The sequence below is a fragment of the Jatropha curcas genome, chromosome 6, assembly GCF_041381405.1.
Source record: "Jatropha curcas cultivar XTBG-Jc1 chromosome 6, XTBG_Jcur_1.0, whole genome shotgun sequence".
Lineage (NCBI taxonomy): Eukaryota > Viridiplantae > Streptophyta > Magnoliopsida > Malpighiales > Euphorbiaceae > Jatropha > Jatropha curcas.
The window spans coordinates 13,943,736-13,956,298 of NC_143156.1; the positions used below are offsets into that span (position 1 = coordinate 13,943,736).

General features: G+C 35.4%; 1 non-coding gene across 1 annotated transcript; it reads left to right on the forward strand.

Moving 5' to 3' along the window:
- Positions 1 to 888: 888 nt before the first annotated feature.
- Positions 889 to 994, forward strand: LOC149495577 (small nucleolar RNA R71). Its single transcript, XR_016321511.1, has one exon. It is a non-coding gene; the product is annotated as a small nucleolar RNA R71 (small nucleolar RNA).
- The last annotated feature ends 11,569 nt before the right edge of the window (positions 995 to 12,563 follow it).

The following is a 12,563-nucleotide window of genomic DNA, read 5'->3' on the forward strand; positions in this document are numbered from 1 at the left end:
GGAAGCTCTTGTCATCTTGTGCTTTCTTTAATCTTTGTGGAAAGGGGACAGGGGGAACATAAGGTTTTACCTTTTCTTTCTCCTCTAAGTCAATGATAGGCACCCTTGGTTGTTCTTTTACTTCCTTTTCTTTCTTTGGTGGTTCATCTAATTGTTTGCCACTTCTCAAAGTGATAGCCTGCACTTGTTCTTTTGGATTCTTTTCAGTATTGCTAGGTAACGTACCTTGAGGTCGAGATGCCATCATGTTTGCAAATTGCCCCAATTGGATCTCCAAATTCCTGATTGCAGCTTGCTGGATTTTATGGTTTTCTCTGGTTTCATTCATGAATTCCATGTGTGATTTAGAAAGAGCAGTGAGGAGGTCATCATGGGATTTCTTTTCTGGAGGGTGGAAACCTGGTGGTGCATTCAAGGCATTGTTAGGATTACCATAGGATAGATTAGGATGATTCCTTAACCTGTTATCATATGAATTTGAATAAGGGTAATTCTTTCTTCCTTGATTCATCACATAGTTCACTTGCTCCAAAGTTTGTGGATTTAAAGAGTCCATGATGCATTCCCCAATTCCATGTTGTCCATTGCACCTATCACAAATTTGCATAACAGCATTCACAGGGTTAGCAGTTAACATGTCCAATTTCCTTACCATGTTATCTACCTTGGCATTAAGTGCTGTAATAGCGTCTATTTCATAGACTCCTGCAGTTCTTCTTCTTTCGGTATTATTTTGGTAGTGGCTGTTGCTTGCCATCTCCTCTATCAACTCATATGCTTCATCAATACCTTTCTTTTCAAAAGATCCACCTGCAGCTGCATCTAAAGTGATTTTAATATTAGGAGATAGAGCATTATAGAAAGTTTGTACCTGTAACCACTTGGGCAAACTGTGATGCGGACACTTTCTTAGCAAGTCCTTGAATCTTTCCCAAGCTTCATACAAGCTCTCTTGATCATGATGAGCAAATGTCATTATCTCATTGCGCAACTTGGTGGTTTTTGAGGATGGAAAGAATTTAGCTAGAAATTTTTGAGCTAATTCATCCCATGTGGTAAAACTTCCAGCGGGACATGATTGTAACCATGCTCTAGCTTTATCCCTAAGAGTGAATGGAAAAAGTCTTAATTTGATTGCATCTTCAGAAACACCATTTTGTTTGAATGTGTCACAAATTTCCAAAAAATTGGTGATGTGAGCATTAGGATCTTCACTAGGCAAACCTCCACATTGTATCGAGGTAGAGAGCATTTGGATAATTGCAGGTTTAATCTCAAAGTTATTAGCTTCTACCCTAGGTCTCGTAATACTTGAGGTTGTCCCATTCAGATTAGGTGTTGTATAATCCCTTAAGGTACGGATCGAATGTTGAAGTGGTGGTCCAACTACGTTTTCGTTTCTGTTTTCATTTTCGTTGGCCATGTCTGCTTGTTGATCGAGTTTTATTTCTCTTGCTTTTCTTGCAGCGTTGTGCCTACGAAAGGTTCTTTCAATTTCTGGGTCAAAGACTAAAGGTTCAGTTATCCTTGATCTTCTTTGCATAAAACACCTGGAACAGCACTTAAAAGAAAATTAAATAAAAACGAAAGAGTGTCTAAATTAATAACGGGGTAATTCGTATTGATATTGATACGCCACTCCCCGGCAACGGCGCCAAAAACTTGACAGCGTTTTTCGCAAGTGTACGAAATCGCAACAAGTAGTATAGAGTAAGAAAGTATCGTATCCACAGGGATTGTTTATCAATTACCAAAATTATGTTAACCTATTATTATTTAGACGATGATAAAAGGAATTCACTGTAAAGTAAATAAAATTCAAAGTAAAAGAGATCAAACACAAAATTTAGGTGAAAAGAAATCAGGGGATTAAGCTACTAGGGAATTTGATTTCATTTAATTCTATCCAGCTTATTCTATTAGTTCATTAATCAAGTTTAATTGTTCAAGTAGGAGAAAACAACCCTAAGGTTACTAACAAGCTCTCCCGATTTATTGTTAGCTATTCTAATCCAATTTAATCACCTATCTTAATAGTGAAATTAAACATGAATCAGATCATTAGGTTTTATGGTTGTTTTATGAATTCACAACTTAATACTTTATTAACTTATGAAAGCCCCCCTTGAGTCAAACCATATAGTTTCCACATCAAGTTATTATTCTCAAGTAAATTATTACCTTATTCATATCAATAACCCTTCTCCCGAATGATGTTATTGAAATAATTCAATCCAGGGGAATTTTTCTGCCTGGAAGGCTTAAGCACAATAATAAGTTATAACAAGAACAAAGAAAAATAAATCTAATATTATAAGCTGGAATCGAACTAAATTACATCAAATCCCTAGTATAAAAGTTTAGCTAGACATAGTAATTAAATTAAACTCAATCACACTTGAATCATTCATCATATTTAAAGACAATAATAAAGAAAGAAACAAGATGAAGAGTTTAGAATAAAAACTGTATCACAACTATGTTGATGGCTTCCTTGAATCTTAGCACAATTATTTGAAGCTTGAAATCTTTGAGAAGAGAGAACTATGTTAAGAAGTGTACAAAGAAAACGATCTCCCTTGCTATGAGAAGTTCCTTTCTTTATATAGAGGTCCTGAAGGCAAGTCTGACTCCTTTTAGGAAATAGAATCCTTATTTAGTACAAAATCCTTTATAGGAGATCATGACTGTTTAGGCTCTTGATTTCTTCTTGATTAGGACTCATTTTTCTTCAAGAATAGGTCCAGGTCTTGTTTAGTGTGTTTAGGAAACTCCTTGAAGTCGGCCCATGTGAGAAAGGCTTGATGTGCGTTTTAAATTCATACTGGTTCCGCCTGGACAGCACGGGCGTGCTTCATGGCACGGGCGTGCTTCATGGCACGGGCTGGGCGTGCTGTAGTCTGGAAGTCTGGCTATTGAAGCACTGCGGCATCTCATGTGAGACTTGCGCTCGCGTAGTGTAGATTCGCGCTCGCGAGTGTTGGTCGCGCTCGCGCGTGTGAGGCTCGCGCTCGCGAGTTGCGCGGCCTAACTCTCTGCCTCTCGTTTGCGCGATTCGCGCGTGCTTCGGGGCGCACTTTAGGCGTGCTGGCTTCTCTCCTCATGGTTCACTTGGCTTCTAGCACGGGCGTGCCTTCCAGCACGGGCTGGGCGTGCTAGAAGCTGAGTGCCTTGCATTCTAAAGTTCTTTTCTGCGCCAAATTTCTACAATTTTTTCTTAGATCAAGCGAATTAAAGAACAAGGAAGCTTTTAAACACAATTATACTAAAAGTGATTTAAAATTAAATTAAAGAAGTAAAAACTTACTAAAATTCTAATAAAAACTATATTAAAAACACTATAAAATTTATACTTATCATTAATCATCAAAATCCGAGATTACAAATCAACCCTTGAGCCAACAATCTCCCCCTTTTTGATGATGACAAAACCAATAAATTTAGCAAGCATAAAAACATGTGCTCCCCCTGGATTTTATGCATATAAATTCTAATCATGCCAAAAGATTTTTAGAGTAGAGCAGATTAGAACATGAATTTTGCTCCCCCTGAATAGATGCAGTAAAACTGTTTTACGAAAATTAGAACTAGGGAGGCCGTTTTAAAAATTGATTTTAGAACTAGCAAAAATAAGCAGGATATTCTAAGTTCTAACAATCAGAGCATATGTATATTAGAACTAGCAGAGATAGACAAGATGTTCTAAGTTCTAATGGACAAAACATATGGTCAGAGCAAAAGAATAAAAGCTGATGTTTAGAAAATAGAGCAAAAGATCTTATATTCAATCTGCAACACAGTTGTTAGAATAAGAATCTAAGTTCTAAAAAAAACACACAGCAAAATAAAAACAAACCATATAGAAAATAATAAACATACAGATTAGAAAATATTAGCACACGGATAACGTACTATATAAGTACTTTGGTTGCCAAGTACGTACCAATAGTGTTCAAAATATCACCAAAATACCTGTTCTCCCCCTTTTTGTCATCATATAAAAAGGGTTAGACAAAATCACAGCAAAAATAAAGAAAATAAACAATTCAAAAACAAATAATCCTACGAAAACAGAATAAAAATAAATTGTTCACAACATATAGAAAACAGATCAGAGAGGCTTAGAGGCAGTTCTAAGTCTCTTAGAACTCCTTAAAGGCTAAGCTGGAGTAGTCTCAGAAGGACTCTCTGGCCTTTTAGAAGAAGGGTGTAGTGGAGGCTTCTTTCCATGAGTCCTGTGCTTGCCAGCAGTATGCTTCACATTCTTTGGCTTTTCTGAGGAGGGGATGTAGGTTGTCCCTTTCACTTTGAGAGTAGCTAATTTTCTCGTATTCACATCCTTCATTTTCTCCAAGGTTTTGATGAGTGATTGATTCTGTTCAACAATAGTTTGACACTTCTGTATTGCTTCATCAATTTCCATATTGTGCTCCTCTATGAGTTCCTTTTCTATTCTCCCCAGCATAATTTCCCTGCTTCTTTGCGTAGATAGCAACTCAGACTCTTGTTCTGTTTTATCTTCAGTGGTCTTTTCTTCATCGCTAATCTCTACCTTCTCAGTTTCAGTATCACTGCCTTCTTCCACTTTCTTCCCCTTTTCTGTCTTCTCCGGCTCTTCTATCTTTCCTGTTTCTCTTTCTGATTCCTCTTTCTCTACAGTACTTTCTTTTTCTGTTTCTTCTTTTTCTACAGTGCTTTCCTTTTCTTTTTCTTCTTTTCTTTCCTCTTCTAATTCCTCTTCTTGTGTTCCTTCTTCTTCTTCTTCTTCAGCCTTTTCTGCTGACTTCTTTTCCTCTTCTTTCTCTTCTGGTTTCCTCTCTTCCTTTACTATTTCTTCCAACTTCCCTTTTCCTTTTTCTTTCTTCTTTTCAGCTTCGCTTTTTACTTTCTTTTGTTTTTCAATTTCTTCTTTTTCCTTTTCTTCCTTTATTTTCTCCTTCTTTTCTTCTTTTACTTCCTTTTCTTTCTCTTCTTCCTCGTCTTTCATCTTCAAGGACCCGCTGTCCAACTTAGAAACAGAACTACCAACATGCTCATCCAAATTAACATTCAAAAACTCCAAAACTTATGTAAGAATCATCTCGTAAGGTAGCTTCTTGGGATTACTCTGCAGCTTATCAAAAATAATATGACATAGGTTGAGGGGTTTTCTCTTAACAATGTGCCACATTATACACAATTCTACCTGATTCACATATGTCAAAGAGGTGCTCTTGGGATAGATATAATGAACGATAAGTTTGTACAGCCATTTCATGCTCTCTGTTAGGTTAGAGCATTCTATAGAGCCCTGTTTATCTGCAGACAACTTCTTCACAATTTTTCTCACAAAATCTTCCTTTTTGTAGTCGCTAACCTTAGACACATCTTTGATTTTGGTCACCCTGGACCCAGCATTTGGAATACCAAAAATTTTCCCAAAGTCATCATACGATATCTCTCTGAACTCACCCTGAAGTTTCACAGAGATCGCCTCTGTTCCACTAGCTTTCAACGAGCCATAAAATTCCTTCACTAAACTCTCATAACATAGAGCATTTAAGGACAGAAAGTTCATCCAGCCTTGGAACTCAAAGAGCTCCTTAAAATTAAACTCATTACCACCAAAAAAACTTCCAGTCTATCACATAAGAACGCATGAGAGGGTAAGTTGAGAGAACCGACTTACCTTTGTCATGAGCTTTCGTTGCTTGTTTCTGTGAAGTACCCGTTTTGGTTTTTCTTTTCTTAGGTTTCTCCTCTTCCTTTTTCTCCTTCATCTCTTTCTGTTCATACTTCTTTGAAAGCTTCTTCAGAAGTTGAAGCTCTTGCTCGGTAAGTGAGTCAGATGAGGAGTTTGAACTGGATTCGGCCATTGTTGCGGATTTCGAAACTCAAAAGCAACTTAGGGTTTCAGTTTTCAAAGAGAAGATAAAGAGAATGCAAAGTAGTTAACACAAAATAGAAATGCTTAAGTGGCGGAAGAAAGAAATAAAGAACAGTTTTTAAATGGAATTCAAAACGACAAATAAGACACAAGAAACAAAATAAATAAAGGACATAAAACAAAAAAAATAAAACCCTAAAACCGCCAAAGCACTAAAGACACGAAAACATAAAAACAAATAAAATAACTGTTTTAGTCTAAAGCAAGATTCTGATAGTGACTTTAGAAAGTCATATCAGAACAATGTGCGTTTTTAGACAAAAATCAGTTTTCACACAGAATAAAAATTAGAACAAAGCCAATCTTCTATTTTCGAAATTAGAAAGCAGTTTAGAACATACTTACAGAGTTCTAAAGTTACGAGTTTAGAACTAACATACCAAGTTCTCTTCTAATTTAGCAGAATTGACTTTCATTTAACGGTTTTGTAAAGATATCTGCCAATTGTTTTTCTGTGGGAATGAACTCAATCACGATATCACCTTTTTGTACATGATCACGTATGAAGTGATGTCTGAGTTCTATATGCTTGGTTCTAGAATGCTGAACTGGATTCTTAGATAAATTGATGGCGCTTATATTGTCACATTTGATAGGCACTGTTTCTAATTTCAGTCCATAGTCTGCCAACTGTTGTTTTATCCATAGAACTTGTGCAACACAACTTCCAGCAGCAACATACTCTGCTTCTGCAGTAGAAAGAGCAACGGATGTCTATTTCTTGCTAAACCATGATACAAGGGCGCTACCCAGAAATTGACAAGTCCCAGACGTGCTTTTTCTATCTATTCTACTTCCTGCAAAATCAGAATCATTATACCCAACAAGATCAAATGTATCATCTTTAGAATACCACAGACCCAGATTAGAAGTTCCACAAAGATATCTTAGTATTTCTCTTCACAGCAATTAAATGAGATTCTTTGGGACACGATTGAAATCTAGCACATAAACAAACACTAAAGTGTATGTCTGGTCTGCTTGCCGTTAGATATAGCAAAGAACCAATCATACTTCTAAACAGCTTGATATCCACGTCTTTGCCTTTTTCATCTTTTTCTAATTTTGACGATGGACTCATAGGTGTACTACATACCTTGGCATTTTCCATTTTGAATCGTTTCAACAACTCTCTAGTATATTTTGCTTGATTAATGAAAATTCCATTTTCACATTGTTTGATTTGAAGCCCTAGGAAGAAGTTTAATTCTCCCATCATACTCATTTCGAACTCACCCTGCATAATCTTAGAAAATTCCTTACAAAGAAGGTCGTCAGTAGAACCAAAGACTATGTCATCAACATATATTTGTACAACTAGAATATCATGTGCTTGATTTTTGACAAATAGTGTTGTATCAACCTTTCCTCTTGAGAAACCATTTTCTAATAGAAACTTACTCAATCTTTCATACCAAGCTCTAGGAGCTTGCTTTAAACCATAAAAAGCTTTAGTAAGTTTGTAAACATGATTAGGTTTATCAAAAATCTCAAAGCCCGGAGGTTGTTCTACATACACCTCTTCATTTAGAAACCCGTTTAGAAAAGCACTTTTCACATCCATTTGATACAACATGAAGTTTTTAAAGCATGCAAATGCACAAAGTATTCTAATGGCCTCAAGTCTAGCAACCGGAGCAAAGGTTTCATCAAAATCGATGCCTTCTTCTTGGTTGTACCCTTGAGCCACTAATCTTGCTTTATTTATCACAACATTACCTTGTTCATCAAGCTTATTTCTAAACACCCATTTTGTTCCAATAACAGAATGGTTTGTAGGTCTAGAAACAAGTTTCCAAACTTAGTTTATCTCAAATTGATTTAGCTCTTCTTGCATAGCAAGAATCCAACTTTCATCATTTTGAGCATCTTCTAAATTTTTAGGTTCTAATTGAGAAACAAAAGCAACATTACCAAAATATCCGTTAAGTTGAGCTCTAGTCATCATCCTTTCCGAGGGATTATCCATGATGTCTTCTTGGGGATGATACTTATGAAATCGCCATTCTTTTAGTAATTGAGAATCTTCATTTTCTGTTTCTGGCATTTGGCTTTCAACTATGTTCTGGTCTTCATGTTCTAATTCTGGTTCAGCCTGATTATTGATGTTCTGATCGCTTTCTGGCTGTTCTAGTTGTTCTAATTGCTCATTCTGCTTCTCAGGATTAGAATCTACAACATCATCACTTTCTAATGTTCTAGAAGTAGAGTCAGTTTCATCAAACACAACATGAATTGATTCTTCTACAACCAGAGTCTTTTTATTAAATACTCTATATGCTTTACTATTATTAGAATATCCCAGAAAAATCCCTTCATAAGATTTTGCATCAAATTTAGCAAGATGATTTTTCTTGTTATCTAGAATAAAGCATTTGCACTCGAAAATATGAAAATAACCAATATTTGGTTTTCTACCTTTGTATAGCTCATATGGAGTCTTTTTAAGTTCAGATCTTACCAAAGCCCTGTTTAGAATATAACAGGCAGTGTTGACTGCTTCTGCCCAAAAATACTTTGGTAGTTTAGAATCACTTAGCATGGTTCTGGCCATCTCTTGAAGTGTTCTATTCTTGCGTTCCACCACTCCATTTTGTTGAGGTGTTTTAGGTGCTGAAAAGTTATGGAAGATTCCTGCCTCGTTACAAAAAGCATTGAATTTCTGATTTTCAAATTCTCCTTCATGATCACTTCTAATTGCCGTGATGTTGTATCCTTTCTCATTTTGTATTTTCTTGCACAGATGAACAAACATGTCATATGACTCATCCTTATTTCTAAGGAAGAGTGTCCAGGTGAATCTTGAGTAATCATCTATAATAACAAATGCATAGAATTTTCCTCCAAGACTAGAAGGAGTAATTGGACCAAATAAATCAAGGTGCAGCAATTCTAAAGGTCTAGAAGTAGAAACCATGCCCTTAGATTTAAAAGAAGTTCTAGTTTGTTTGCCCATTTGACAAGCATCACAAATGTGATCTTTTTCAAATTTCAACTTTGGCAAACCACGAACCAAATCTTTCTTAGACAGTTTAGAAATAAGGTGCATGCTTGCATGTCCAAGTCTTCTATGCCATAACCAACTAGAATTATCAATAGAAACTAAACATATATCCTGGTTATGCATATCAGAGAGATCTACTAGGTATATATTTCCAAACCTTTTTCCAACGAACAAGGTTTTATCATCATGCATGTTCTGAACTTCACAATGAGAAGGTTCAAAGATCACTCTTCTATTTTTATCACAAATCTGACTCACACTTAACAAGTTATAATGTAATCCTTCTACTAAGGATATATCTTCTATTGAAGGATTAGAACCTACCACACCAATACCAACGATTTTACCTTTTGATTTGTCTCCAAAGCTTACCGTACCTCCCTTTTTCTTTTCTAATCTGGTGAACTTCTTTTTGTCACCAGTCATATGCCTAGAGCAAGCGCTATCCATGTACCACATCTCTGTTTTCAGCTCGCTCCTTAGGCACACCTGAAAAGATCAAGCAGATTTAGGTACCCAACTCATATTAGGTCCTGGAGGGTTAGTGGTAACAGGTGCACTGTGATTCTTCTTTTTGTTGAAACTTTGATGTTCTAAAGTCACAACATTAGAAACAACATTTTTCTGATTAGAAACTCGATTCAGTTTAGAAATGCTATTAGAACTTGTCTTTTCTTTAGAAAATGATTCTGAAATTGACTTTAGAATTCTAATCTCAGTTTTCAAGGATTCATTTTCAGAATTCAGATTTTTGCATTTCTCTTCAAGATGTGTCAGATTTTCAGAAAATCGATTATTACAACTTTTAAGATCTTTGATTTCTATAATAAGATCTTTGCAAGTGACTTCTTGATAAAAAGCATCTTTTAAATGATTACTTTCAGATTTTAATTTTCTGAAATCTTTCTTTAGAACTTTATGCTTTCTAACAAGTTTTTCAAACTCATTGCAAAGGTTATTGTAAGTATTTAGAAGATCACTTTCTGATTCGGGTTCAGAAATACTTACAGTGCTTTCATCATTCTCATGGATCGTTGCATTTGTTTCGTTGATTCCAGCTTTCTGTGTTGAAGCCAGAGTGCTGATTTCTTTAGATTCAGAGTCGATAGTAGCCATCAGACAGATATTAGCAATTTCTTCTTGATCATCGTGGCTTTTAGGATTAGAATCATCTGAATCACTCCAAGCAGCTACAAAAGCCTGCTTCAGCTTCTCTTTCGTTGACTTCTTTTTCAGTTTAGGACAATTAGGCTTGATGTGTCCAGGTTTGTTGCATTCATAACAAACCACTTCAGAAGGTTCTTTCTTAGGCAAGTTACTATTTTTAGATGGAAAGTTCTTTTTATTCAACTTTTTCTGTGGCCTTCCACCCTTTCGATAGAACTTTTTAAATCTTTTAGCAACAAGTGCTAAATCATCACTATCAATATCAGAAGAACTTTCTTCACTAGAATCTACCCTCAAAGCCAGTCCTTTCTTTTTCTTATCTTCCGTTGTCAATGAAGATTTCATTTCTTCTGAAACAAGAGCTCCTATAAGATAATCATAAGTAACAGGAGTCTCTTTGTAATTCATAACAGTTCCTATAGAATCCCATTTTCTAGGTAGAATTCTAAGGATTTTCTTAACAAGCTCATCTTCTGAAATTTCCTTTCCGAGAGTTCTCAAAGGATTAACTATATTGGTAAATCTAGAATTTAGTTCTACAATAGTTTCCCCTTCTTTCATACTAAACATTTCATATTCTCTCCAAAGGATATTTATTCTGGATTCTTTTACCCTGTCTGTACCCTCATAGGTCACTTTAAGTTTTTCCCATACCTCTGTTGCAGATTTACATCCAGACACTTTGTTGTATTCAGTTGCATCTAAAGCACAATGAAGAATATTAATGGCTTTTGCATTTACAGCAATGTCATTCCAATCACCATCGGTATATTCTTCTTCAGTCTTTCTAACTAGCTCATCTCCTACAGTTTTCATGGGAATACGAGGACCAGTGATAACATTTCTCCAGCAGTTTATATCAACTGATTTCATAAAATTCTCCATTCTAGTTTTCCAGTAAGAGTAATTAGAGCCATTGAACAAAGGAGGTCTAGAAACAGATTGTCCTTCTAAAGAAGAAAGAGGAAGTGAGGTTGCCATGGGATCTTATCTCTTAAGCGGTTAAGCTTAGGTAAGTCAAGGGCCAAGGCTCTGATACCAGATTGTGGGTCTCGAATATTTATGGCACAGCCCAAGAGGGGGGGTGAATTGGGTTTTCTAAAAACTGAAATAAATTTTAGTTATTCTAAACAGAAATTAGAATTCTAAGCACAGCGGAAAACACACAGAACTTTGTGAGAATAGAATATGGATTAGAATATCCTCACAATGTTCTAATTGCAAAAGATAGAAAGTCTGTGCAAAGTGCAACTATTGATTAGAACAGCTTTACACTGACTTATACACTATCAGAGCTACTTTATGAATGAAAGTTATAGAAATTGAAACTTCCTCATAAAGTTTGAGAAAACATATAAAGCTATGCGAAAGACAGTTATTAAAATCAAAACTTCTTCACAGAGCCTTAATAAAATATTAGAACAACTTTATGATGGAGAGCTATCAAGATTAGAATATCCTCATAAAGTTTAGAATATTAAATAGAAACCCAATCAGTGAATAATACTGGGACTAGAACAATAGTTAGAACATTGTATATTCACTTTATTAGAATACCAGAGTTCTAATGTTCAAAAAAGATAAGACTCATTGCCGTTTTTAGAACATCTAAATTATTAACAATTTCAGCGTTTCTAAAAATTAAAAAAGAGTGTAAAAGAGACAATATCAACTAAACTTCAGAAATAAAGAGATCAACACCGAGAGTTATAGTGGTTCGGCACTAACTCGCCTACATCCACTCCCCAAGACGCATCTTGAGATCCTCAACTAAGTTATCTCTTTTAAAGGGTAAGAGACAAACCAACAGTACAAGGCAATAGATCAAAAACCTAGATCTACCCTTTTTGTCCCATTAGATTTTCCAAAGGTTGTAGTTAACCTCAACCCTTTCTATTTTTGGTAGAGTACAGAAAACTCGATTCAAGACATTACTATCCCACACATGGAGAAGGTCGCTTGATAACCTCTATCTCAATAGCTTCTAACCTAAGCTATTACACACAAAAGTTTAACAAATAACGAGCCTGTCTACTATAGAATACAAATTCTAAATAGACAGAAAGAAACGCCTATATAAGCACAGGAAAAACAATTTTATCAGATTAGAAGATCGATTAGAACACAGAATTGTTTTTCAAAAGTAATTGTAAAAATTCTTTTCACTTTAAATAATGAAAACGTTAAGAGTAGAGATGAAAAGAAAATGGGGGTAGAGAGTAAATTTTGAGAGATAAGGATTCGTTCAATGAGAGAGTGCTCTTAAAACAAAAACTTTTACTTCACCAAATGTTTAAGGCGTGAATGTTCCTTTATATAGGAAGCAAAGGAGCTGTCGCCTTTTGGAAAGAGATAGAAATCAGAATATCTTCTTTCCTTGTTTAGAAGATATGAAAATCTTTATTACCAAAAATTATTTTATCCCTTTTGGTAAGAGAATAAAACCCGATTTTTCCTTTAGAAAAG